The 27,965-nt window shown below is 40.5% G+C and overlaps 1 long non-coding RNA gene across 1 annotated transcript; it reads right to left on the bottom strand.

Annotated features, from left to right (window-relative positions):
- Positions 1-10: 10 nt before the first annotated feature.
- LOC137156399 (uncharacterized) lies at positions 11-27,960 on the bottom strand. The gene is made up of 3 exons (XR_010920752.1): positions 27,858-27,960; positions 27,443-27,563; positions 11-459 (listed from the first exon to the last, which is right to left on the bottom strand). It is a non-coding gene; the product is annotated as an uncharacterized lncRNA (long non-coding RNA).
- Between the last annotated feature and the right edge of the window lie 5 nt (positions 27,961-27,965).

Below are 27,965 nucleotides of genomic sequence, written 5' to 3'. Positions count from 1 at the left end.
TGTTTAAATAGGCTGTGCAGCAGAGGTGCAGCAATCAATGATCACATATATGTATCTAGTGACAAAGGGTTTGATCTGTGAACATTCAGTGTTGCTAAGTTGGAATTTTTTCTACATCTTTAGAATGGTGCAAATAGCATTAACTGTTACCATCAAGGAATGTTCAACTTTCAGTTTGTATCATTGAACTAAAGTGCTCCTTCCTCTTTTACTATCTTTTACAATCTGCTCTTTTGAATGCACTACAGGGACTATTTTCCACATGATCTTCATAACATTCATTTGGCTCATGCTTACACACTGCATAGTTAAACTTGTGTAACTCATTGCCACAAGATATCACCGAGGCCATCACATGGTTTCTTGTTCCTTCCTCTGAAGCATCTGATTCTAACCACTGTCAGAGACAGAACTGCTGGACTGGTGTGGCAAATCTTATCTTCCTGATTTTCAGCGTTCCTAAGGGTTAAAACAAATGGCAGTTCACTACCAATATTTCCACAGCTTTGCAACATGCAATGAAAGTTTATGTAAAAGATGCAAATCTGCGGAATCTTTATGCAGAAAATCAAACCGTGGCTAGATAAAATCGAAAAGCCCAATATTTTATCTATGAAGTCATTTTTATTCTACATTTCGCTAAAGCTACTTACTGTATACTGTCTGCGTCTAATTAACATAGTGCAGTTCTAAAATGTGCAGGAATTTATTCCCTGTTGAACTTTGTTGTGATTGTGATAATTTCACCGAATTTGCAAAACTGTTTTTTTAATGGTTTATTTGATTGTTTTTAAATCAGGTCTCAATTCAATTCAATAATTATTGTGCTCTCCCCAATGGCTGTTGTTGACGCTGCAGCAGTGAGAGGCCCCCACAGACACTATGGCTAACTCAGACAGAATTCCTATGGGGGAGGCACTAGGAGAGCCCATTGTGGAACACGCGCAGCACCAGCCATTGAAAGACGCAGTGTGTGCTTGCCTCTTGTGTCAGCCAGTGTAGAAAAGGGATGAAGACATAGACCCACCCTTGGCCCATCTTGGGCACATCCATCCTGCTTCTAATACTAGTCTTATCCTTGTGTTGAGGAAACACAAGGACAGGATTGTGCCTGACCCCTGTACAGGGGCACAAGAGGTAAGGAAGGGCTCTTTGAGTTCCCTCCCCTTTGTGCTTATGCAGGGCTAAGCGCATTTTGGCCCTGAGAGCAGTTCTGAAGTGGGCATCTCACAGCTGCTCAAGCAAGTTTGTTATTACAAAATGTCCATGCAAGCCTTAATCCCTAAAGTTAGCAACGCTGGGAAACAATGAAATGTATGCTATTGCACTACCGCTTTGACTTGGGCGGATTATATCCCAACAAGAGTCCTCTATATCTTTCTGCATATAGTGTGTTTAACTCAGCACTAACCTGGGTGCCTCAAACAATGTGACACGGCTTATTTTCCTCCCTCCCCATCCCTGACTTTAACAGCCCAACGATATGGAGCGTGGCGTATCATCAAATTTATGAGTCTCAAATTAATCCTTGCATTAGAGAGCAGATAGTCAGGGTGCTGCAAACATGAGTCCAGGAGATTCTAATTTCACCCTTGATAATCCACCTAGCAGCACAGATAAATACCGTATTTCAGTTGTTAATCACAGACTCATTGGCATACTTAATAAGAGAGTAGCTACAACTCAGGGTATGCAAATCTAACTAATCCATTTAACCTAACGGGAAGGCCACCCACTAGACTTCACTGATAGGCAGAATTCTTAACTGTCTTTTGGCCTGTGGCATATCTCAATTTCAGATGTGTGCCTGCTTCTGTGCTTTTGACCTTAACTCCCTAAAATCAGGTTTTAGCCTTTATGTCTTCTGTTTCTTGCCTTCTAAAAAAAAAGGATTAACCTTTATTCTAGTGCTTACCTTATCTTAATACTAAAGATAACAGCCAGATTCAGGGGAAGCCAAGGAGAGAAATATGCTTTGTTGATCAAGAGCATTGCTGGATTTGGGAGTTGCCATGTTACCAAAACTGCCTTCAAAACACTACAAAAATGTAAAAGCTCCAGTTGATTGATCTCAGTGATGAGGAATTTTGGGAAGGACTTTTCTTTTGGATGAACTATGTGCACTGGTTTTTGAAGATGCATATGACAATGGGCCAAATCCTAATATCCTCCCTTGGTTTCCCTGGGGGAAAAGTCCTATTGACCTTAAGAAGGAGTTTTGTCTTAGTGACAGCTAAGAGCCAAATCATGTGCTCCCATGGGAAGACTGAAACAGTGCACATAAGAAACTGAGTTTCCTTTCAAGGCATCCCACTGTGGGCAGCAAGACTTGAAGGATGTGTGGCTCTCCTGACCTGTGGATACCTCAAGATCTGTAGGGCAAACCCACGAGGATTTACGGAGAGCTAGTTTCAACGGAAAAGTAAACCAAGAGTGGCCTCTGAATCACTATTAATACCCTTCTTGTTTTGTTCATCTAAATTTAGTGCGATCAGATTTGATCTTTTGTTTTTCTTCATGAGAGAGAGGCAGCCAATGCCATTCAGAAGCTAGCCAAACAAAGCTGGAGCTTTGAAAGGGAGAGATTGTGTCTTTTCTGTGTAATAGATTTTCCTGTTTTTAAATGGATAAAGTGTTATAACAGAATATTCTCCCAGGGAAAAAATGAATTAGTCATCTGAGCTTGTGTGCGCTCCTGTGTGTGCGTCTGTTTTTTTCCCCACTGAAGAGATACAGAGGATTTTTTTGTTTTGTAATTTTTAGGGGAAATGCTTTTTTCTTACAAATGATTAAGTATTCTATTCATTTTTTCCTTCCATGCATCAATGCTATTCAGTATGTTAATTTTTTTAGCAGTGTTCAAGAAAACGTTTTTTTAGACTATTTTAGTTCTGTTTGTGATTAAATGAAGGGTTCAGCTGTATGAAAAGAGAGACTGACACTAACTGTTAAAGTTATAAAACAAAAAAACAGGATAAGACTAGTTGTCAAATCAATCCTAGTTTATGAACCTAAGGAATTCAAACACAAATAAAAGATACATAACCCTGCTTAAGTGGCCTCTAGCTGTTTTGTATGTAACTCATTTTGGCAAGAAATGTGCACATTTTCATACTGCAAGATACGATCCATCAGGATCACAGGAATGAGAGATGGAAAGGCCTATTAAATTACTGAGTCAGTCCCACTGCATATAGGCCCCTGAGAAGTGATACAACATTTGCAACAATGGGCTGGATTCTTCTCCCACTGAAAGCAATAGTCAACTTTTCACTGACTTCAACAGTCAACCAGGGTAGCCCTTACTTAAGCAAGTAGTCCTGCTGATGTCTCGTTAACTTGCGGATTGTATTGTCACTTTATGATCTGCCCAGTGGAAGGGACAGCACGTTATTGTGCTTCATCTGGAGCAGCCCTGACAGTACTGGAACCACAAAAAACAGTTCTCTACACAACCACTAGACAAGCCCACAACAAATCCAGAGCGACAAATGGGAGATAGATGTGTAAGAGGAGGATGGTACCATGAAGGATAAACATCAAAGATCCGATGCTCAGCGGCATGCATCCTGTAGCCCTGTGTGCTCCACCTAGGTCCCTAGGCAGTGGCTCCCTTCTGCAGCCAGGGGGACAGAAGATCAGTGCTCCCCTCCCTCTGGCTCCAGGAGGGACCCCCAGCACCTAGGGACCTAGGCAGAGTGCTTTCCCGTGCTCCCTCCTACAGCCAGGGGGAGGGGAGTGCTGATCTCCTATCCCCTTGGCTGCAGCAAGGAGCCTACTCTGGTCTTTTAGTCCCATGAAAATGCACTCTGCCTGGATCCTTAGGCAGCGGCTCCCTTCTGCAACCAGTGGGAGGGGAGCCACAGGCTACTTTGAAAGCCCCCACGGGCCACTTTTGGCCCACGGGCCACAGGTTGGGAACCACTGCTTTAGCAGAGAGTCTCTATTTCAGTTATTTAATCTTGACGTTTTTGAGAGGAGGCAATCATAGGTTTTGCACCTGAATGGAAACCCCCCTTACTTAGGGATTTCAGTGATAGAGGCCTAGAGTGGGATCCTCAAAAGTACGCAGGTGCTTAAATCCCATTTTTATGCACCACTGTGCGTGACAAAACTCCTGCTCGACTGCCACCTAACCAGAGTCACGTGACAGAGCACAGCACGGGTGGGTCAGTGGTAGAATTCTTGCCTGCCATGTGGGCGGCTGGGGTTCAGTTCCCAGCCAGTGCAGCAGGGCTGTAGCTGTTCTGCAAGGGGTGGTGTTGGCCTGCAAGCTGCTCCCTGGCCTGAGTTCTGAATGCCCCAGCGTGCCACCTCACCTGCTCATTTCCTAAGCTTCCTTGATACGTAAGTTTTTCCCTGTGGGCATGCGCGCCATAGCCTCACTCTATCTCCTGCCTGAGCGTGCGCAGTGCTGCCTCGTGAAGGTGTCCAGACGCTTGTTTCTTGCCTAAGCCCCAGAACGATTCACAAACCGGGCAAGACAGGTGCACAGCAGCCCACGCTGCATGCAGGGACCTGATCTGGCAGGTGGCCTCTGACCACACTTACCAGATCGGGGCCGTCAGGCAAGCTCACACAAAACAAGGGTGGGGGGGAGGACCTCCCTTAGAACCTTTAGCCTAGAGCTGCGGTTTCTGTTCCAAACTGTGAGGTGCACACCCCCCCCTTCGGTGAAGCTGTTGGAGGGGGAGGGTGCAAGGAAGTGGGGGGGGGGCCACACTGAAGGGTTGGGGTCAGGAGGAGTCTCTGTCTGGCAGAGGAAGCGCAGGCAGTCTCAGCTGCTGGGCCCAGGCTCTCTGCCTGACTTGGCTCTGCCCTGCTCTCCCATAGCCACAGCTGCCAACAAGCAGTTCCCCTCCTCTGCTGGGGAGGCAAGGATGGGGCTGTGCTGCCGGACCGGGGTCAGGCAGAGGCTGTGGCTGGCAGGGTCCAGTACTCAGGCAGTGTAGCCTTCTGCTCCTCGCCCGACTTCAGCACCACCCTGTTTGCTTCTCCTGCGTAGGGAGCCAGGTCCTGGCAGCCAAGACTGCCTGACCCCTGCAGGACGAAGAAGGCTTCCTTAGCTGCCACAGGGCGAGTACCCCTTCTCCCCATTGGGTACCGTACAACCCCTCCTGCCTCAGGCCCCGAAGAGTACTGGGCACCCCAGGCCTCGTAACGGTGGCACACAGGCGACATGACAACTCAGCAAGAAAAAGGTTTGGGAACCTCAGGCCTAGTGGCTAGGTTACTCAGCCATGATGTGAGACACAAATGGAGCAATTCCTCCTGAGGGAGGAGGAGGGATTTGAAGATGGATGGGCTACTCCTCAGGTGAGTGCTCTAATCACTCGGCTATAGAGTCAATCTAACTTTTTCTCTGGCCCAGTTAATATTTAAGGATTTGCAAACCCCTACCAAACATGTTTCTTCTGCTCTAAATTAAATATTGGAGGGCTGGGGGGAGGAGGGGAAGTTTCGAGTGCAAGGGTTAATTAAAAAAATGGGTGTTATGTGAGAGTTCTTAGGACTTGATCCTTTAGGGACTGATGAGTAGATCTGCCTGCCAGGGCAAGTAGCTAGGCAGGCACTGGGCAGCTGCGCTGGGGAGGCAGGGGGGAGAGAATAGTCCCCATCCTGCAACAAGTGTAGATCCCTGCAGGATTTGTATGGTGCCAGGTCCTCTGGACCCTCCACCCTGTCTTTCCCATGCACAGGGTGCTCTGTAAAGGAGGGTTCTGTCCAGCCTTCAAGCTGCACCAGCGCCACAGCTGAGGGGCAGAGGTCTCTTATTTGATCCACTATATTTTCAAATGAAAGGTTTGCAGTCCATATTTAATTGCAGTGCAGGCTCAGGCCCATATTCTGCTAAAGTTTGGAGATCGTAATTCTTTTTCAAATAAAAGATGTGTGCTTTGCAAGACTTGGTGCACGCCTGACACTCAGCAAGTGGGAAGGAGGGGGATACTGTAAATTTGAGGCACAGGGGGGAAAAAAACTGGCTAAAAAACCATGGCTTATCATCCACTTAGTATAACTGCAAGTAGTGATTACAAATCCATCCAATCTTATTCACTTTAGCCATATAACTAGAATTATGTGTGCCCCACAATAGCAAGGGTGCAGCTCACTCAGAGAGAGAAAGAGAGCGAGCGAGTCATAGAGGACAGATTCACTTTTGGATTTCAGATTCATTCAGACTGTCTTCTCAGGACCAGCTGAACTGAGCTCTCGCCACCGATATGCAAGAGAAAGCAGGTGGCCCTTCCGTTTGTGTACATATTGTGTCCCTCAGTCCCAGGCTCTCTTTTGGCCTTCTCTGCATTCTCCTTTGGGCTGTTCAACTGGTGGGACATCCTTGGAGCTTCTGCCATTGTCGTTGCTGCCTTCACCTCCTGCATCTATGAAGTGTACATCCTGGAGGCACGCGAAGAGACTGCCTCGGAGCTCTGCCCACACCCATGACCAAGAACACTCAGCATAGAGCAGCATTGTAACCTCTAGGTCTGTCACACTGCCCCCTCTGGGAAGTACTGAGTATTTTCTGAGAGCTAAGACTGGCTAATGACACTGCCTTAGTAGTCTTTATGTTTCCTGCATATTTTCCCATCAGTGCAATCCCTAAGGGGCATTGCTCAATATTTCCAAACCCAAATATTCAAAAGTCATGAGGCATGACACACAAAATCATTAGCTGGACTTAAAAATCATGAGCTTACTAAAAAGTAATACATTTTGGGTTCTTTTCCTTCATGTTTTTGAGACTTTAGGGTGCAATCAAGTTATGTGAACGAGCTTCTCTCTGCAACCACGAGGGCTAGAATCTTCCATTTTTTTAAAGTAAAGGTAAGCATCTCCTAGAGTTACACAATTCCAGGAGCTGATGATTTACAAGAACATCAAAATATCATGAGAATCCTCATTAAATCGTGTGAGTTGGCAACACTGGTTGCTAAGCTGTTTGGCAGGCGCTCTTCCACAATGTGCTTGTTTCTTAGTATAGTTGAAGTGTGCTTGGTGGATTAAGGCTACTTACTTTGATATAACTTATGTTGCTTAGGGTTGTGAATAAGCCATCCCCTCCTGAGCGACGTAAGTTACACTGACCTAAGTGGCGGTGTAGACAACGCTATGTCGGCAAGAGAGCTTCTCCCACCGACACAGCTACCGCCTGTGGATTTATTATGCTGACGGGAGAGCTCTCTCCCATTGGCATAGAGCATCTTCACCAGCTGCGCTACAGCTGCATTGCTACAGCTGCACTGATGTTGCTCTTCTAGTGTAGACTAGCCCTAAATTTCTGTGCACATTTTCTTGCTTGACAGGAAAAGTGAGCCAGCCGCAAATGCTTCCTGAGGAGAAATGTCTACATTCATTCTATGAGGTTCCTCATGTTATTTCTTCCTTTCAAACTGGTTGTCATTTCCCACCTATATTCATTGTTACCATCCTATAACAAATTTAATTATTCCACATCTTCTGCATGCCCTACATCTGCTGCAGCATGGAGAGGTGTCATTGGGCACGTTAGGAGCTGCACAGTGTTTGATTGATAGATCCACAACTACACAGATCCTCTTGACCCTGGAGGGAAGGCTGTGGCTGTGATGCAGAATGACCTGGAGTCGGACAGAATTCTATTCCCATGGAATACTGCTGTGGCAAACCTGTTCACTCAGTGGCTTGGTCCCAGAGAGAAGAGTTGGCCCTAAATAAAATAAATAATTTAAATATGCGGAATGTGCAAATCCCATCACAGAAAATTGAGCAAGATAGATCTCATTAGGTTCCAGTTTTCAGGGGTGCCTGTTCATTAGAAGAATGGATAGAATAATTATTTCCTGAAGAAAAAAAAGAGGCGGGGAAGTGGAGAGATCAGTAATTTATGGCAAAATGAGAAGTAATTAACATGACAGTTAATAAGTCCACTGCAGATACATTGCAAGATAGTTAATTAATATGCTATGAGATAAGCCTGCTATAGATAAGGTTCAGGAAATGAGAAATAAGCAGACTATTAAGATACAGATATAGAGATGTATTTTCAAGCTAAAAAACTCAGACCCAGTTGCAAATACTCCAAAGTTAGAGCTGTTCAGATCTGGGGCTTGGTTTAGCATATTAAAAAGCTAAAAACCATTTGCCAAAATTAGATACAGATTTGTATTTCAAATACCCCCCCCCCCCCCATATCGTGGGGGTGTTTACACTCAAGTTTTTGATCATCTCTGGACTTAAGTACACATTGCTGTGCTGCTCCTGGAGCGGACATAAAGCCTGATTGTGACTCTGAGCCTACGTCTGACTCTAAGAATTACAGTCTGCCTTTGGAGTATCCCCTTTTCTCTGACGGACAACTACCCAGCACCTGGTCTACAATCAGCATGGTGTTCTACTTGTGGAAGTTGCTCTCCTTCCTGTGCTCTACCCAGGGTCCTGGTAGGTGGCGCAAGAAATAGAGAGACAACTTACATCTCTTTTGTCCCATCCAAGGGTATGCACGCCAGGTCAAAATCTGGCCCTATATAAGCAATATAATCAGAAATCACTGCCATTTACTACATTTCTGAATGGGGCTCCACCTTGACTGATCTTTAGGGGCTATATAAATATTAAATAATATTATGGCAGGTATCACAGGTGGTATTGTTACAGAGTTCCTTTTAACATGAAAGCCAATGTTCTGTCTTGGGAAGACGTTGTTATTAGGTATTTTGCTATGTTAGGGTCGGTGTGGAGGCATGGTTCTTGATAAGGGAGTGGTGTAAGCAGCCCAAGAGCTTGCTTTCTGCCTTGGTGTCTGATTAGAGTCAGTTCCTGAGGTAGAATTGCTCCCTAGTAACCAGGCACAGGTGTTGGGCTGAGATTCCTGGCACAATCTCTCTCTCTCTCTCTCTCACACACACACACACACACACACCTCACCCCCCCCCCCCCCCCCCAGAGTTAACAAATTTCCTTCTTCCATCTAATACAAAAAGGTCATATTTTATCACTGACACCAAAGAACTTACTTACGAAAGTGCATGGAAATGCCAATATAGGCTTTACATTTTATAGTATGCAAATGAATAAAAGATATCTATGATGACTGGCTGAATTACCAGAGATGTCATAATTCTACCATCAAAAGAGTTCTAGAACTCTCTTGAATCAAACTGCAAATAAATTTCCTCTGGTATGATGTAATTCCTAAAACATAATTTTTCCAAAATGTAAACATACAAAGAAACCCCAAACATTTCTCTATATTCAGAAAACATTTTTTTTTAAACTAAATCTTCTATCAGGCAAAGATTGACAAACACGCTGTGAATAAGGTTCTGTTTACAAATTCTAATGACATCACAAATCAACAAACTCCATTAATGCGGTTACCATGTCATCAGAACCCCCTTTTGTTTGTGTGCTGAACCTTATGGCTCAAAATTATATTGTGCATTTAAAAGTTCCAGAGGGGTAGCCATGTTAGTCTGTATACAGCAAAAACAATGAGAGATCTGACAAAGTGGGTTGCAGCCCATAAAAGCTTATGCCCGCAGAAATTTGTTAGTCTTTAAGGTGCTACAGGACTCTCGTTGTTTTTATTGTGCATTTAATTATTTTCTCTCTCCCTCTCATTCTCAGACATAGCTGCATGAGTCAGATCTGTCAAAGTTAGCACCAATGCTATTATTCCATATGTGATAAAGCATCAGAAGAAAAAAGATGTTAATAAGTTACCTACCACCCTATCGAACATAGTTCACTGGGAGAAGAGACTCCCATGAGTGCATGTCAATCTCACCCATAAGCCCTTTTTTTGATAAACTAATTTTAGAAACAGAATTCATATAGATTCCAATGCTCGAGAGGCAGAATGGAGCGCTGTGTTGCTTACAAGCAAATAAGTTAATTTACACACATACAAAACTAGCATACCAGTAAGCCACTCTTCAGTGTGCATTAATGTAGCGATAACCCATTAACATTAACAATGTCACTCCAACGTGTGCAATAACATAGCTTACAAATGTCCACTCTGTTAGAGGTTATTGCTAACAGTGGGCACCTTTGGTGTACTAAATCAAAGACATTCAACCACCAGTACTCAACTAATATACCCATAAGGTGACTTATTTCTTCCGGAGTAAGGCTTATTAAGTTTATATATTTTGTAAAAAAAAAAAAAAAAAAAAAACCCACCTTTTTGTCTAAATATTCATGTGGTTTTCATGCAATGTATCCTTTCATTATGAAAAGTAGTTCCTAGTATAGTGAAAAGCGACTAATAAGAGAAAGGTTACAAATTCTACTCTACTCTCTTCTACTCTGAAAATATTCATTTGTTCATTTTTCCTAAAACATCCCCCTCTTTTTCTAAGGTTTGATGGCCTATTTGGACTCCTTGTTCCACCTTCCTATCCCCAGAAGCTCAACTGCCCTTCTGGCAGCAGTTTGTGGCTCAGCAGCCAGTGATGACTCAGTTTCCTCTATGAAAGTTACCTGGGAACATTGAACAGATCCATAAACAATAATCAACCTAAAAAAAGTTCACACGGCCAGTCAGAATGTGTTTTTTGAAGAATCAGTGTCTACAGCCAACCTCTAATGCTTCCTGGAAGAGCAATTAACAAGATCATTATTGTCTTTGGGTTGCATGGTCAGGGAGTGTTTGCTTTACAGACCTACCAGTAATGCCCAGCTATGGAACTGTATGCTTCACAACATTTTTGCTTTTCCCAGAAGCACACGCACTTACTATTTTATTTTAACTAAAGGCAAAATTACTGTTTCCCATCATAACCAGCAGATATCCATATCCATCCTTCCATTTCCTTACAATGTATTTCTAATACAATACTGGTCTGTGTATTGTAAATAACAATACCATTATAATGATGGCAATTTGTGGTTGCAAGGTGATAAGCACAGAGGAAAGCACTACTATCCAATATATCATCCATTTGTGTGTCCTTTGATCCCTAGGATTCAGTGACACACATTATCTATCCTCTAATTTCTCCTTTTTGCCTCTGTTCTCTATCTGTTATACTTCTCACACTCTAAGTTTTCTTATTCTTCAAATAGTATTTTAAAATTGAAGAGGATGACCATTAAACAGGCACTTCAGACCACCAATTATCACACACTGGTATCTGAGATACCATTGTTTCCCCTTGGAATAAAATAGACCTGTGGTAACAATTGGCCCATGTTGATATTTAATATACCTTGTATAGAAACATTTTCTTAATTGATAAACTGATGATAAAAGTCTGATGTAGCAGAAACTAATACATTTGGGTCATCTTTGTTTTTTAGTGTTAGAAATGGAGCTGTCTTTGAGTAGATAAGAAGAAATAAACTTTTCTCCAAAAAAGTTTCCTCTATGATTAATTACATTACAGCTTCTTTTATTTTGAAAAAACCTCTGTAGGGGAGAGCCACAATTAGTGTATATTTTCATATCTCTTTAGAGCATGAGAAGATGTGTAACCATCTTACAATCAATGCAAATTTAAATCCTTAATTGTTATTTTTCATTAGATTGCATGCTTTATAGTGATACAGGTTCAAATAACACACCATCTGAAAGAAAACAAATATATTATTCAAAGATAAAGCGTCATTTTAAAAAACTCAGGAGTTATCTGTGCTATCTCTTTCTAGATATTCAGATGCACATTCTTCTCTGATTGGTCTGTGCTGGATCTAAAAGTGATGGTGACATCACAATGATCTACTTTGGAATGTGACACTGATGACTGTAAGAAGAAACTGTAAGACAGATCCAGGATAATGACTGGAGAAGCAGGACAGTTTCCCCTATGAATCCCATACTTTCCCTCTTTTTATCTCTGCTTATTTCTGCAGGGACTACCAAAAAGTTAATTTCATCTTCAAAAGGTATGTTCTCATCAAACCCTCTATATGGTGAGAATGGTTAAGGAAGTCTTATTTTTAATTCTAGGAATAGATCAAACGCATTTTTTCCCTTAAACTGCTGGGTGGAGTTTTTTTGGTTTTTGTTTTTAAAATACTATAGCTTTTTTTCCTCCAGAAATCCTGAGGAATCTGTTCCCCTTGCTGGTACTTTTAACAGTGCCTGCTTCAAAACAGACAACTAAATTCTGCTTAGTCATCCCTTGACGTTTTGAAGGGTTGAAAAGAAGTGGACGGGGCTCTCCAACATCCCACTTTTGAATCTATACAGAATCTAGTCAGAATACTGTTGCTAAAGTTCAGGTGTGGGATAAGGAAGGGCAGACTAGTGTGATCATCAGTGGAAGTCCATGACCACAAATGATCTGTTGAGTTGATACAGATGGTACAAGGCCTGCCCCTGAACCTTCCTGCTCTCCACTCTAGCACTCTTCTCACGACAAACACCAGAATTTGGTCCTTAGGAACTTTGGATCTGCCATACTGAATCAACATCTACCAATATTCTTGTGGGATCATGCCAATCTCTGATGTTTCAGAGGAAAGTGAATAAATCCTTATTGCGCATAGTCTGCCATGTAATGCTGTATGCAGGGGAATAATTCTTTCCTGACCCTTGCAACAATTATATCGTGCTCTGAAGCATGAGGTTGGATTACCCTTCTCTTCCCATGCGTAATTATAAGAATTATTTTCGGACATAAAGTTATCCAACCTTTAAAAAAATCCAGGCACAGTATTTGACATGAGGATCTCCTTGAGCAGTCATTTCCACTGCATGAAGAAATATTTTCTTTTGTTTGCTCTAAGTTAACTGTAATTTCATTTTGTGACCACGTTTTCCTGTACTATTGGATGATAAGGTTGGTGTGATTATCCCCAACCTGAAAAACAAACAAAAAAACCCCAACACTTTTCCCAGAAAAATAAAAACTGTGGAACCATCCAAAAATTTGACAGAGAATTTACTAAAGGAAATACCAAACCACCCCTATATTATTCACTTCGTAAGCTATGCACATTGTCCGATATGAAAAGCATGCAATTCTGTAAGTAAAATATACGAACACAATAACTGAGTTCCTACTGTAAGTAGTTAGGCCTACCAGTTTTGTAATTGCCCATAGGTACTGATACACTTTTACCAACATGTTTGCTTCTTCAGCACTTAGTCCATTTTGGAGCTCCCACCAAACCAATCAGAATGTGTTAAAATCACACAGCTACTGATACTGAGCTGACTGGACAAGACTGCAAGTCTTTTAGCAATTGACAAAATTGACAATTCAATTGTCTTGACTTCCATGAATTTACTTCCACAATTTCCCACCATTTTGATGTAACAAACTGTGACACAATCTCATTCAGAACCATAGATTTGGGGATAAAAATCTGGTTTCTATATTTTAAACATAAAGAGAAGGAAGAAACTCAGAATTGCATTCCACCAGTCATTTTCAGATGCTACTTCTTGGTCTGGGCTTAACATATGAAATCAGTTATGTTAGTTAAGTCATAGAAAGGTTACATAGCTTCTCTGTGTCATTTCTAGATTTTGTCCTTGTGTGGTTCCAATCTTCTGTTGTTCAAGCCGGGTTTCTACTGGCACTATAACTGTCCTCAATAGTGTTGTCAGCTTGTAATTTGTCAAGTCCCACTGAAACATCCTTCAAATGCTTTTGCAAATTTAATGCTTCTTTGTAGAGTCGCATGTATGTGTGCTGTATATTAATTCAAGTCCTCCCTGTGCTCAAGGGAAATTTCAGCATACTTAGCGTAGCAAGATGAAAATGTTGTGACAGGACAATTCTCTAGTCTGCCCAAATTATGCTCAGTGCAACACCAAAAGTGGAGGGAGCAAAAGGTGGCTTTAGATTACCTTTGCAATCCTCTGCTTTTGGGTTCGCTACTCTTCCAAAACAGATCAAAGACAGATTTCAGGCTGCTCTATACTGCACTAGCTGTCAACAGTCCCTAAGGAATATTTCAAACAGCCATGGATTGCTATGGTGTAGGTATGCCCTGGACATGCCCCCAGTTGGAGAGACTGGAAGAGGGGTTGGATAGGAACCATGATGACAGTTCTGTACCATTAAAAGAGTTACCGATGTACGGGGGGCAAAGTGAGACCACAAGTAATATGATTTACAAGCTCTTCAGCACCTAGATACTATATGGTAAGAAACCTTTTAGAAATGCTGGGATAAGACCAGGTTACACTAGAAAAACTAAATGGCTTCCTGGCTTCTGGTAGGCTTCAGGTGATGGGTTGGAAAATTTTCGCCTATGATCCCATCCCATCCCTGCTGCTTGGAAAGATGGAAATGGATACAGGTGATTCTAGTCTATTTGTACTTTTTGTACTGCCTTCTTTGTGTCAAGTAGCATGAAAGCCACTCCATGACCAAATAGAGAAATGCTCTGATCAGCATGTTGTGCCCAAAGGAGCTGCCAATGAAGTATAAAGTTTCTCTGGACTACAGGGTGCGATTTCTAAGTATCAATATTTTACACCCTGGATGCAAAAAAATATGCAGGATTTAGAAATACACACAAATGACCATCAATCCTTGCTAGTGAAAGACTATTAGCATTTTTAAAACCTAATTTTAGATCCATTTGTCGCAGCAAATAAAATTCACACCACGTCGCTGATCATCAGCAAATGTTGTATTAAAGAAAAAAAAAAGTTCTGACAACTAATTTGCCCCATTTTTCTAGACTACCATAACTTACCTTTACCAGTCAATGACTTGGAGGAGGAGGATAATGAGGAAGATGTTAACGATGGTAATGACTATGTTGCACAAAGTCCTGAGGACCATGATATCATTTTAGAAACAGGTAAAGTAAGGTTTTAAGACACCAAAATATAGAGCTAACAGCAGAACTATAACAGCAATGTCAGTACAATCATCTCCAAATTAGAGCTTTAAAGATGTTCTCCTTTAATGAAATTCTTCCTTTTTTATACAATATGAATTGTTCCATGTAAACTTACGCTCACAATTCATCAAGAACCCTTTATTCTCCATAATCTTCTATCATACAAAAGAACTCACTCCTACAAAGTCTTGCTGAATGGGATGCTATATAAGCCTACGAGTCCTCACAGTGACTCCCTTTGTAATATTAGGATTATATAAATACACATACAATGTATTATTAGTTACAGTCTAAAAACAGAAATCTGTAGTTCCATATTGATGCAATATTCCTTGCACTTGTGGATGGGATGGAAATAGGATGTTTATGCCACCATTATAAGAAAGATATGTGAAAGAATGCAACACAGTATGTCTCTGCCTGAGGTATCAAACATAATCAGTCATGGTGATATGAATCATGGCAGGAGAGTGGCCACAACATCAGCTGAAGAGAAGATGTGCTGCAAGGCATGATCAAGGGGGAAAGCCTTCTTTAATCAAAATAATAAGGCAAACAGACAACAAAAAAGGCCAACATTTCAACCCAGGAATGGACCAAAGTCACTTCCAGAGGAACTAAACACACTCCACTCTAGGCTGCTCATAGACTGTCACTTTCCTTCAGGGAGGTCCAGAGACTCTCTTTCACTTGTCAAGCTTTCAAAGAATTAGTAAACTCCCAACAGAGGGGAGAAATAAGCCTTATACAGCAGATCTCCAGTCTTTCCCTTTTCCCTGGGGTACTTGTCCTACTGTTAGTAAAATTTAAGCACTGAATACATTTGTAGGATCACTGCTTAGATAAGGTCAGCATTGCTCTAATCCTAAAAACATCTGAAATACATGAATTGGTAATTCAGTGGAAAAAGTATTATATGAATGTATATATATTGTAGATTTATAAAATGGACCCTAGACATATATAGATTTCTATTAAACTAGTTCTTTGTGTAATTTTTTTGGACTAAATCATGCAGCACTTAATAGTTCTCTGAGCAAAACTAATTAAAATCTCTGTTATTAAATTAATATCTGTACTGTAGAATGAAACAAAACAGAGTATAAATAAAACTGAAGATGGCTAAACAAAGCAGAAGGGTTATAAATTTTAATATTTAAAACATATATCTTAATTGTACTGTAGGCTATGAATCAACAGTAAAAACTAAATTTCCAAAGAATAGTACAGTGGCTGTTCCCACAAATATGATACACCCATTGTGCCTCAACCAGTGCACCCCTGTATCCACAAACCAGATAGTTGCATGCACAACCAGGTAGTTCGATATACATTAACCAAATTCGCAAGTATTTTTCAGAGTTACACGGTTTATGCTGTCCTTTGAACATGTTACCTTATATGTCAAAGATAAAATTTAACTGATTTTTTATTTATTTAGATATTTCTACAAGTTCACCTGTATCCAAAGATATGTTAATGCTGAAGAACAGTATGCAGAATTTACGGGAGTACTGTAAGTAACAGAAATGACCATTTAAGAACCTACACACAGGAGCTTAAATAATTTAGAAACACCTTACGAGTAATGGGACAGGAGGGAAGACAGAACCCTGCGGTAACGAAAAACCAGTTTATTTCCTTGCATGGCATTCAGATACTACTGACATGACTGTGATGTGAGTACCAGATAGATGGATGGGTGTTAAAACAAGAAATCCTAATGTAGCCTCAAACTATTAACACACTCATCAGGTGTGACAGAAGGGAAGAAGTTCCTCTATTGCCATTCTACTTTTTAATACAGTATTTTGTGTCAACAGCAAGTGTACTGAAATCATTTGTGGTACAGGGTGACTTGTGGGGAGAAGAGAAAAGCAATGGGATCTCACAGGTTTCCCATTTATTTAATTGAGAAACTCAGAAGATTCCTTTTTCACCTCTTCCCTGCTAACTTGGAGAGACCAGCATTGTTAGTGGCTGATGCTTAAAATGAATTTAAATCCAGTACATTGACCATTTGGAATCCCCACCCAGGATTCATATTTAATTATAGGAATGAAAGATAACTTTGTGGAGCCAGAACATGTTACTTTTAAATTTTATTTTTGGGATAAAAAGTTGGAATAGTGCTAGTTTCAAACTAAACTTTCTTCCAAACTTTCCATACTCATTTCTCACAAAGCAAACACTGCTGCTGGGAAACAGCTGTCTGTTTTATGGATGGTTATGTTACATTTATTTGTACAATAATTTCTTGCCAACACCCAAGACAGTATGTGCATATTGTTACAAAATCTTTCACATTTTGATCAAAATTGTTTCCTTAATAAAGCTCTTTTACAATACAATCCTGAACCACTGAGAATTTGTGCTGGTCTGTAGTGACCTACTGTTCTGCAGCCTGAGCTACTTCACACAAGGGGTGATGTGCCAGTGCTAACTCCCAAAACCTATTCAGCACTCCCACCTGCTGATACTGAGAGAAACATGAAAGATGATCTCAACTAAAAGTCTTGTCCCCCCTCCATTCATACTAGAGGCATGAGTCACATTGTCTTCCATTAAGTGACTGCCATAACTAAAATGGGAATACAGAATCAATAAGAATAGACTGGCAAAAACCTATAACGAGACATTGGAATTTTTTCAAGTGTCCATTCCTATAGTAACTTCATACCTTTAAAAGAGCCTTTTGTACTCAAACCTATTTGTAAATTTAATCTTCTAGTGAAATTGCTCTCCATCAAAAAAGCTGAAGAGGAACAACCAGAGAGTTCTGAAGCAGAGTCTTCAGAAGGTAAGAATACACTGGAAGGTTTTATTTGTGAGTATTGCTCTTGTAAAGATTTATTATAATATGCTGAAAACAAAAAAAAGGCTAAAATACTGCTCTAACATGATTTTCTATTTGTATTCATTGGAGCTGTGACTTGAACTTGGCTCTCCTGCAGACCCGAGGAAGTGACCCAATCACTGGGTTAACAAGCCAGTCTCTTTCTCCAGCCCAATGAATATTTATGTATACAAAGTGAAACAGCTTCAAACAGCTCTCCTACCCCCAATACCCTATACACTGGTGGTTAGGACCCTCATTTGGGTTCAACTCTCTATTCCAAATCAGGCAGAGACGGGATCTGCCCTGGGCCTCCCACATTCTGATTGAGTGCACTGGGCTACAGGGCTGCCTTGCTTAAGCACCTAACTCCAGGAGCAAGTTCACCGCTGTTAACCCCAAGCTAAGGGAGGCACCTTTCTCTGACCCAGAGATAGATGCCTGACTTCCCTTGAGTAAAGATTAATATTCTGATTAAAAGACAGGCGCAGTAAAGGAGCTTTAGTGTAAATGTGACTTAGGCCCTAATACTGAGAATAAGGGTTGCAGGACCAGATATGTACTCTTGAAATCTCAGACTCTCTTTTTGCTTCAGGAAGCAGTATCTTATCCACCACTTTATCATTTCCAAATACAAATACACTGTCCTGCTTTTACAAAACAGGATCTTTCTGACCTTATCTACAGCTGTTTCCCTGCTTGCTCATCTCTGCACTTTCAAATTCTATTTCTTTCTCATGACTACACACACAGTTTGCTGTTTTATTTGTGCTACAGTATTTAGGGAACTCTTTTACTCCCAGTGAGCCTTTTTCTTTCTTCATATGTCATTAAAAACTTTCCTGGTTGCTTTAAATTATGATGGACTCAAAACCTTATTTAATAGGACATCCTCCCTTTCTCCCCTCATTGTGACTAGATATGTTAAAATACTTAAAACAGTTTGAAATTTTAAATTGCTTGCAGATCTTTTCTTTTTCTTTGTCTCTTTCTCCCTTTCTATCTGGGAATCACTGAGCACAGCTCTATGATATACTCTCTATACAAAGCATTTTGAGAAAATTCATAAGAAGGATAAACTCCATTGTACTGTTCTATGAATAGAAGTAAACTTCTAATTCTACTGAAAATAGCAGACCAAATGGATTTTAACTAGAGACTTCTGCTGGTGTTCACCGTGCCACACAGCAACAAATGGAAACTTCTGCTGCAATACTTTTGTAATTACTTTGAGGCTCCGTTCCCAACTGTCTGAAAGGTCTGTTGAATTTGCAGCATTAAGTCATAGCTCAAACTTGTTAGTTCAATTACATAGTCAATGAGGTATCATTTTTGCATATAAAAGTCTTCATTTCTGGAGAATGAATTGAAGCCATGGTTGAAAGCACTATAGAGGATTGTGAGACATCTAAAGAAAGGAGGTGTTTGTCAGAGGAGGCTGCTGCTGGTGGTCAGTATCCTTGTCCCCACTCCAGACAACTAGATCATAATAAGGCCCCCAGTGGTTCACTCTCTTCTATGGAGATGCCTTCTCTTGTCTTATCTTGTTCTTTTCAAGACAACCTCCCATCAGATATTCTTCCTCCTAGCCTCCCCCCAAAATACACTACCACTTCTTGCCTAGGAGATGCTTCTCATTTGGACTCTTTCAACAACAGAAACATTATCCCTCATAATATACTCCTTTTTAAAATTATTAAAGGACTATGATATATAATCCAAGAAGGAATTTCAATCCTGGAGCCTAGGACTACAGTTCTAAAGCAAGTAGCATCCAGATATGTTGTCAGTTCTGCAAAGGCACGAAACCTGGATAAGGAGACATCAATTACAGAGTTTAACCAGACCTACATACAAGTATTCAGCCAAACTGGACTGGAATAAATGGAAATGGGACCTGAATTAGACACTTGTACTTGACTTCAAGAACTCTCAGATTGAGATGGCTAAAAACAAAGAACTGCTCACAAAATGATGGGCAAAGAGATTGATAATGAAGTCATTTCTAATACAAGGACAATAAACTTCTCCTTTTACTGTTTGAAGGGTTATGTATATCATTGTAACAGCATAAAGGTCTTGACCTGCAGACAACTGAATGTAATATATTAAAACGGAAAATTCTGTTTGACAGTGCTAACATGTAACTAAGTGATTCTTAGATTTTTCTTTCATTAAATATGGGTAGTAGTGACACATTGTGCTGGGCTGTCAAGAGCTATTTGAGTGCTGCTTCAACGTTTGCCTTTTTGTTATGAATAAGGTCAAGCACTTTTTTTTTTTTTGGCGGTCGGTGATATGGCTGTTCTGAACGGTAAATAGTCTTTGCAATTTTTTTTTCTAGAATCCAAATTTGGACCCCATTATCTCAACATTATGACTCAAGGCCCAATTGAGGAATCACTTCGTGGAGGTATGGTATGATGAAATCATCAAAACATCTTTCACAGTTAAAATGGCCAAATTAAAACATGAAAAGAATGTAATAATAAACTACACAAGAAAACAACAGACTTCTCAAAATATTCTGAATTCAATTGACAAAAATGAAATTAAGAAAGAAAACCAAATTAAAGAGATTATAATTCCACATCTATACTGACTCCAAGATAGTTGAGAATCATACCTAGTATTTATAAAAATACTTTTCCTCCAAGGATTTCAAAGCACTGTACAAAGGTTAAACAAGCCTCACAACACTCCTGTGAAGTATGCAAGTATTATTTGCCCTATTTTAAAGATGGGGAAACTGTGGTACAAAAACCTATAATTTACCCAAGCAAGTCAGAGAGAAAGGAACTGAACCAAGATTTCCTGACACCCAGTCCTGTGCTTTAAACCCTGAATATGCACCTGCCTAATTCTTAAAGAATTCTCTGGTCTGTACCTCTGTCATTAATTGTTTTTCCTTCTATGAACAATCAAAGGTTATTACCATTTTGCAACTGGGCTGACCAAAAAAGAACACATCACTCTTAATCTTAAAAGGTCTACATGGGGCTTTCACTGAAGTAAATAAGGATCACTTTTGCATGCAAAGGCAGAATTTGGCCTTTCCGGTCATATATTCTTTTTCTGTTTGGGCTCACTTGCGAAGTTCCCAGTAATAACAAGAAATTTATGCATTTGGCAAGGCAAATTACCACGTGTCTAAATTATTGGTTTTTCCTGAACTTTTTTGAAAAATAAGTTTAACTTTCTTTGTTTCCCTGTAAAGGACATCTTCGCAAAAATATTTTAAAGACCAAGTTTAATCCAACTCATAAGGAAAGAAATGGCTCTACAACATGCTTACTTATTATGAATTTGTATATCAGACATGAACAGAAGAAAATAAGAAATTACTTTCTTATCTATAGGTTTTACTGTGCAATAATTGAGGTAATACTAACTTATTCTGATCCTTTTACAGATCTAAGAGCAACACCTGTGAACATTTACAAGGACCCAGTTTTGAAAGATCTATCTGAAGGTAAATGTCTACAGACAGGGAATTTCTGGCTGATTTATAGAAATAGTTTTGTTGCCCCTTTGGAAACACTTATGACAGAAAATTAATCAGCTTTTAGAAACTGTGTATGTGCTAAAGACAATTTAATATATGTCAGTCTGATTGCTACTCATTAAAACACATTGCAATCAAGAAAATAAAGAGAATCCAGAAGCAACTAGGTCTTTTAAAAAAAAAATCAGTGCAAGCAAAAAACAAACACAAAAACTAAAGGCCACAGTGAAATCCTGGCCACTGAAATCAATGGCCAGCTAATGTAAATCATTAAGTCCATTGACTTAAACAAAGTTACACCAATTTACAAAGGCTGTGAATCTGGCCCTAAATTTGTATATACATTTAATTGCACAAAAGGATATAACCAAATCAAACTCTATTAGAATAGTCACAATGAAACAATTTATAATGTGGTCTGTTACTTGCAGATTACATTATTGTCTGCAGCGTTGTTGTAGCTGTGTTGCTCTCAGGCTATTAGAGACAAGGTGGGCAAGAAGAGCTCTGTGTAAGCTCGAAAGCTTTCCTCTCACCAACAGATGTTGGTCCAATAAAAGATATTACCTCACCCACCTTGCTTCTGCAGATTACATTGACTTTTCTGTTTCCATTATGAAGCAAAGGAATTAACTACATATGCCAGAGAGGTGGGAAACAGGGCATGTTACATTATGTGTGTTTTCACTGCAGCGCAGGTTTTTTTGCTTTCCAACAGAAGTGTATAACCAAACTCCTCAACCCAATGAGACAGAATATCACCCAAGAAACGTGTTTTTCAAACCAGTACCAAGTAAGTACAGTACAGTACTTACTATAATCTTATTGATTTCCCAGACAATGATCTTCTGGGATCATGGAGATGATAGTGCTCAAGAACACTAAGGGCCAAGTCATCTTTTTTGGGCAGAAAAAGTGTTTTGGTTAAACTAAAATGTTAATAGATATCTGCACTGAATGGGGGCTGTTAAACTTCTACCAGAATCTACAGTCATAGGTGCAGATCTGGGTGTGGTAGTGTTTTGAAGATCTGCGCTTTGGAACAAAATTGTGGTCCTGAATGTAAAGGTCAAATGAACAGGCTTCAAGCATGGGAACTATACAGCGGCATGTCTAGCCTTTTTATCATTCTGCTGATTTGTTGATGCAGAATCTACTAGTATACTTTTTTAAAATCATTATTTCTATACCCATTATAATTGTTGTTTGAATTTGATTGGTCTGGTTTGTTTTATTTTTCTAGTGTCGGACAAGGGTGATCTTATTCAAAAGAATGCACCAAATGTAGCAAGAAAAAAAGATGTAAGGGAAACACTAATGCTTGCTGTATCATCTACTACTCTTATCATTTTAATAATACTTATGATATGCTGTGGTGTGACTCTCAACCAGTACAGCAAACAGAAAAAGTAAGTCTTCCTATACCATGGAGTCAGCCTCCTCCCAGGACTCAATCACGAGAATACCTCTTCTGTACAGGTCTCCCCCTTGTACCTCTGAGCTCCCACATAGAATAGCTGAATTTTTCTCCAGGGTAATGCTGAAGACACACAAGTTAAGAGACCTCAGTTATTTCCATTTCCCATAAGACAATGGCTCTTTTGTGTTGCCTCAAGGTTTCAGGATTTTACCCTTGGAAATACAAGGTAGACTTATCCACACTCTTACAGTTTCTGATTATCCACATTAGTGCTACCTAATGTATCGTGTACACGGAGCAGGAGTGCACTGCTAGACCCCAGAATGCCTCCCACCCCTGATATGTTTCTCTTGAATTATTCATGTCCAATAGAATATTAACACTTAAAAGAACACTACTGCTATTTTCCAGTGCACAGAAGTGGTAAAGCAGTTTAACAGTGAAGGGTAATATTTTTTATACTGAAGATAATTACATGCTGATATGCATATAAGTTTTAAAATGTCAGGTTGCTAGTGTTAACATTTAAGTGATACAATGATATAGTATTATTCAGAACTGTGCAAGATGTTTAGCAACCAAATAAAAACAAACTAAACTTTTATCTTCTCTCCTGTTTGGGAAAAGCCATACACACATACAATCACTTTGGTAACATTTTTTCTTTCAAGTGAAAAGCAAGAAAAAAAATCACCAAAAAATACACAAAAACAATGTTGAATAAAGAAGTCTATGTACTACAAATATCCTTATCAAATACATGAAATTTTCCTGTTTAGTTGTTAAAAATCTTGGTAATTTTTATGTAGCTCCAAGAATGTCTAGAATGTTTGTTCTCAACACGACCTTTAATGAGTAAAATATTTTTTCTTTTTGTTTTTTAGGGGTTCTGGTGATGTCTCCAGCACGCAGGCTGAACAACAGAGACTGACAAGTCTATCTTATTTTCAGCCTTTGGAAGGAGTATCTGATTCTTCTTTTTCTAGAACTGCAGACAGTAGCATATGGAATGAAAAAAGACTGTCAGGGATACGGAGCAATTCTCAGTCTAGACACTCAAAAACAAGATCATTATCCAATATAAAGTCAGTAGATGATGTATCATCAATTTCTGATGAATCAACGCGCAGTGGAGCTACTTCTTGTAAAGCCGCAAATACAGGCGAAAATGAGTTATAAACTAATCAGTTGAGTGCAGGATTGACAGAACCTTGAACCCTGATGCTGCTGGTATAAAAAAACTGCAGCTACTTTTATAAAAATAGCATGCATTTGTGATTCATTAAAGTTTACAACTTCCAATTCCATGGAAGAGGCAGAGCTAACTTTAAATTCTGATAGAAAGGGGAGAAGGGAAAGGGACTTGAAATGGATCACAAATGTTTGCAGGCATACTCTAAGTGCTTCAGAATCAGGAGTAAGAGGAACAGAACGGGCTTTTAAATAGTGTCCTCTATGCAATGCTACACATAGGCAAAAGGAAGACCTAAAAAGTCTTCCCCAGGAACTCTGTTATTGCTATTTACTATGGTGACCTTGTAAAGTAAATTCAAGAGACCACACAAGCCAATACCAGGGGCATATACAGTACAGGTGTGTAATGATGTAGTCTCTGAGCAATAAATCACCTTTTTGAAAGATCTTCTTTCAATAGTTATCTTGTATCAAAAAAGATATTAAAGATATTAGCACTAAAATATTTTCTGAAATAGATACTGATAATCCCACTGAAAACAGCTCTTCATGTCTGAGAAAGACAAATAAGAATATCTGAGTTTAGTGAACATTTTTATAAGCTGTGGCTGTATTTCAGGGGAAGCATTCCTGTATGTAGACTCCAGTACTGCAACATGTTTAGTGCAGGTGACGCTCCACTGGAGTCAGTGGGACTCCATGTGTGTACAGAATGGATCCTGCAGCTGAAAGGTGTTGTGTTAATATCCGATTCCTATCTGTACAGCCAGGGACACAACGTTGTGACCCATCTGTGCCTAGGGTAGACCACCTGAAAATGTCACAGTCAAGGCAGGCTGCAAAAGGAGAGCAGATTCTCTCAACACTTGTGGGTGACACTGAAGTCAGACTTCCCAATCAGCCACAAACAATGCTTCTGATTCCCCACACTGGTTATCAAGAAGCTAAAACAAAATATACACAGCCCTCTTTACTGCATTTTAGTCTCTGGCTCCCAATCAACCACTAGGTCCAGTAAAGAGATGTTATTTAAAACTCTATGCTCTTTACCAAAAAGGTTATCCTGACCCCCAAAGGGTCAGTCACATTACCAGATCAATATAAATTTGGATCTTACCCAAAATACCATGCTGCCAGCCAATCCTTTAGAAACTAAAACTAAAGGTTTATTATAAAAGGAAAGAAACAAACTATAAGAGAAATGTTAAATGATTAAAGTAATCAGATATATACAATGATTTGAAAGTCTATATACATCAGGTTTTCAGTAGAATTGTGGAGTTTGCAGGCTTGTATAGTCCCTCTGGTGTACATCCAGTACGTGGGATGGGTCTTAGTCCTTTGATTCACAGCTACAGATAAGTTGATCCTGAGGTAGGTGAAGACTGACTGAAGAAGACAAAATGGATGTGGTGCAGCTGCCTTTTATGTCTCTTGGCCTTTGCCATGCTGCTTGTGGAAATTTACAGAAATAAGATGGAGTCCAGGGTCACATAAGTAAATTCTGGTGACTTATCAGGTGTAGCCCCAGCTTCTCTCCCCAGACCCATTGTACCTGTGAGTTTCCTTAATGGGCCATTAAGCTACTTATTGCTGCTGCCATCCTATCTGGGGAGTTGCCCAGAAACACAGCACAAATTGAAATACAGATACAACAAACATATCCATAACTTCCAATGCAAACATGACAAATACACATAAACAATATCATCATACTTAGCAAATTATAACCTTTCTAACAGTACCTGACATGGCCTATCTTATATGAATTATTATAATTTTGAAATATTGATGTTAAATAATATAAATGGTCCGCCTAATCCGGCCAGTATCACAAATGTAATTTGGTGATTCTTCTCAATAGAAAGAATCAAATATATACTTTAAAACACCAAATTAAACCTTATCTGAAATGTTTGCCCTTCTTAAACACTGAATAGTCTGCTTTGAAGGTGATCCACAAAGGTGCCCGACTTCTACTGAAATCAACAGGAATTAGACACCTAAGTACCCTTGAGGATCAGGGCCTAACTCCCTCTATAATGCGTGATTAGTGATTACTACTGTTTGAAATAAAGCAGACTCTGCAAGGTTGGAGAAAGCAAAACAAAGTATTTACAGAATCTAACATTAATAATAGGCTATAAATACTAATAGAAAAGATTTTAACCAGGATCCTAAAACTATTTTCTTGCGAGGAATGATTTTGGCATAAATGAATATTCAATTCCACCAGCACAGCTTCCCTTTCCTTTTCATAGAATCATAAAATCCAAGGGTTGGATGGAACCTCAGGAGGTCATGCAGCCCAAACCCCTGCTCAAAGTAGGACCAACTCCAACTAAATCTTCCCAGCCAGAGTTTTGTCAAGGCAGGCCTTAAAAACCTCTAAAGATGGAGATTCTGCCACCTCCCTAGGTAACCCATTCCAGTGCTTCACCACCCTCCTAGTGAAAATGTTTTTCCTAATATCCAATCTAGATCTCTCCCACTGCAACTTGAGACCATTGCTCCTTGTTCTATCATCTAATACCACTCAGAACAGCATAGCTCCATCTTTCCTGGACCCCCTTTCCAGATAGTTGAAGGCCACTATCAAAGCCACACTCACTCTTCTCTTCTGCAAACTAGTCAAGCCTAGTTCCCTCAGCCTCTCCTCATAAGCCCCCTAATCATTTTCATTGCCCTCCACTGGATTCTCTCCAATTTGTCCACATCCTTTCTTTAGTGGGAAGCCCAAAACTGGATACAATACTCCACACGTGGCCTCACCAATGCCGAATAGAGAGGAATAATCACTTCCCTTGATCTGCTGGCAATGCTCCTACTAATGCAGCCTCAGGTCCTTTTCTGCAGAAATGCTGCTTAGCCAGTCGGTCCCCAGTCTGTAGCAGGGCATGAGATTCTTCCATCCTAAGTGCAGAACTCTGCACTTGTCCTTGTTGAACCTCATCTGATTTTTTTGGCCCAATCCTCCAATTTGTTTACGTCACTCTTTTGTCAGTCTACTTCTTCCCCTCTGTCCCTTTTGTGTCTGACCTTCCCCTTTCCACCCTTGTTCCCTATATTATCATGTCTATGCCTCCTTCTGCTACTATCAAACAGAAGCAGCAGATTAAAATGGACAGATTGTGTCACTCTGCTGCTGGTAGTGCCGACTCCACTGTGGAAGAGGGGAAGGAAAGTGCTATGGCCAAGGGCAGCAACAGGGCCACAGGAATAATCTTCCTAGAGGATTGCCTTGCAGAGATTTTTTAAGTGAAGGGCCATGGAAAAATGCAGAATTTCCAAACCCACTCTGAATTTAACTCCTTGAAAACAACACAAATGATTTAAAATACAATTGTTTCACCACATTACTAGAGCTGCCTGATCCAAAGCCGACTGAAGTCTATAGGAGTCTTTCCACTTATTTCAATGAGCTGTGAGTGCAAAACCACCAAATACTTTAAATAGCAAAGAAGTGTTTCTTTGCCTTTATCTTATACTTTCTTCACTATATTAACTTTCTTAGTGACTGACAAAATAGACTCTCTCTCTCTCGGCTTACTGATGGCAAGCTAGCAACATCCACATTTTTAATCTTTTATCATTTTTTAAATTTGTTCTGAAACGTCTCTGACTGTCCCAAATCTCTGATTGACCTGTGTGTGGGCAGGAGGACTCGCTATTGAAAAGTGAATATTTTACCTACCCCGTTTCACTTAGGGCCAGGTTCTTCCACTCGACTCACTTTGATCCGTATCTTACATCCAGATCCACTGAGGTATTTAGGCGTCTAACTTCCATTGAAACCAATGCTGCTCGCACGCCGCCTGTTTCATCAGATAAAAAGACACTGAAATGAAACTGGGCCACTGGCACACTCACGGTGGGTCACCCTTGCCGACACGGAGCCTGGCCCCTCACACCCCTGCTACTGGCACGGCTGCTGACACATGGCTTTGGGCCCTTCCGCCCCCTGCTATGGGTCCCCCTTGCTGACGAGAGACCCTGGGCCCCCACAGCCCCCGCCTGGGGCACACTCAGTGACCCCGGCCCTATACCAAACCCAGGCCCACGGTTTGCACAGCCATTGGGGGCAATTAGACAACAGCGTGAGGTGAGACCTGGTGCTTCCGAGGCCAATAAAGTCTTTCCCGGGCCGGGCCGGGCCGGGCCGGGCCGGGCGGGACCCGGGAGACTCCAACCCGGCCCCCCGGCTCCTGCTCTGTCAT

The sequence above is a fragment of the Emydura macquarii genome, unplaced genomic scaffold, assembly GCF_026122565.2.
Source record: "Emydura macquarii macquarii isolate MOO-44397 ecotype Brisbane River unplaced genomic scaffold, CSIRO-AGI_Emac_v2 contig_1451, whole genome shotgun sequence".
Taxonomy (NCBI): domain Eukaryota; kingdom Metazoa; phylum Chordata; order Testudines; family Chelidae; genus Emydura; species Emydura macquarii.
Note: the sequence above shows the minus strand (reverse complement) of the source record. Positions and strands in the feature narration are given on the sequence as shown.